The sequence below is a fragment of the Echinops telfairi genome, unplaced genomic scaffold (assembly GCF_000313985.2).
Source record: "Echinops telfairi isolate 266 unplaced genomic scaffold, ASM31398v2 ScPeMD7_11;HRSCAF=52, whole genome shotgun sequence".
Classification (NCBI taxonomy): domain Eukaryota; kingdom Metazoa; phylum Chordata; class Mammalia; order Afrosoricida; family Tenrecidae; genus Echinops; species Echinops telfairi.
The window spans coordinates 8,617,692-8,619,105 of NW_022103908.1; the positions used below are offsets into that span (position 1 = coordinate 8,617,692).

At 44.0% G+C, this 1,414-nt stretch overlaps 1 protein-coding gene across 1 annotated transcript in view; it reads left to right on the top strand.

The window, feature by feature from the left end:
- The window catches only part of KLF12 (Kruppel like factor 12), a 728,313-nt gene that overhangs the window by 871 nt on the left and 726,028 nt on the right, over nt 1-1,414 (top strand). The window lies entirely within an intron of this gene.

The following is a 1,414-nucleotide window of genomic DNA, read 5'->3' on the forward strand; positions in this document are numbered from 1 at the left end:
GGGGGGAGAAAGGGGGAACCGATCACAATAATCTACATATAACCCCCTCACTAGGGGACAAACAACAGAAAAGTGGGTGAAGGGAGACATTGGTCAGTGTAAGACATGGGGAAAACATTTTATAAATTATCAAGGGTTCAAGAGGGAGGGAGGAGAAAAAAATGAAAAGCCGATACCAAGGGCTCAAGTAGAAGCAAAATGTTTTGAAAATGATGATGGCAAACATGATGATGGTAAAAATGTGCTTGACATCATGGATGGATGTATGGATTGTGATGAGAACTGTTTGAGCCCCCAGTAAAATGATTTTTTTTTAATTCACTAGCATCAAGTCAATTCCAACTCATAGTGACTCTAGAGGACCAAGTGGCTTTCCAAGACTGTAAATCTTTAATCTTTCTAAGATTATAAAAAATAAAGCCTCATCTTTCTCCTGCAGAGTGTCTGGTGGTTTTAAGCCACTGATCTTGCAGTTAGCAGCCCAATTCATAAGCCACAATGCCACCAGGACTCTGCCTATCACTCCTGTCATGGGAATGAGTTTGGGTCCACAGTGTGAGTAAGGAGTAGTACATCCTTTTTGTATCTATATTGTTGCTCATGGTGACTCTGTAGGACAGGGTAGAGCTGCTTCTGTGAATTTCCAAGACTAACTTTTTCACAAGAGTAGAAAGCCCCATCTTTCTCCTATGGAGCAGCTGGTGGTTTCAAACTCCTGACCTTGCAGTTAGAAGCCCAACACATAACCACAACACCATGAGAGCTCCTGTACAGCTGTACTAAACTCTATGGCAGTGAGTTTGGGGTTTATGATTTCTGTGGGATCCCTAGTGGCACTGTGGTCTAGGCATTGGGCTGCTGACCACAGGTCAGAGGTTCAAACTCACCAGCCACTCTGTGGACTAAAGATGCCGTTTCTTGTTCCCATAAAGATTTATAGCCTCTAAGGTTATTCTGAGTGGAATCAGCTCCACGGCAGTGGATTTATGTTGTACTTGGTAGTTGCCATCAGGTTGACTCTGACTCATGGTGACCGTGTGTGTAGAGCTGCCCCATCCAGAATTCATGACGGTGACCTTTCTGCCGCAAATTGCCAAGCCTGTCTCGTGATGAGCCACCAAACTCTCTGATAGGAGTCTAATCCATGTGTCATGCCACCTGGGAATCCTTTAGCAATCCGTAACTGGATTTATCTATGAAACTGATACAGCGTTTTTGCATTAACAGCATAGACCGCCAAGTGATACCAGCTTTATCTAAGTCTAATCATGGCCTTCTACCAGAGTTGTATTGAAGTTTCAGGAAGGACTTGACCAAGCACCAGAGCAGTATCAATGAGGGGGTTGATACCAGAGCAGTATCAAAGACCAAGTACCAGAGCAGTATCAATGAGGGGGTTGATACCAGAGCAGTA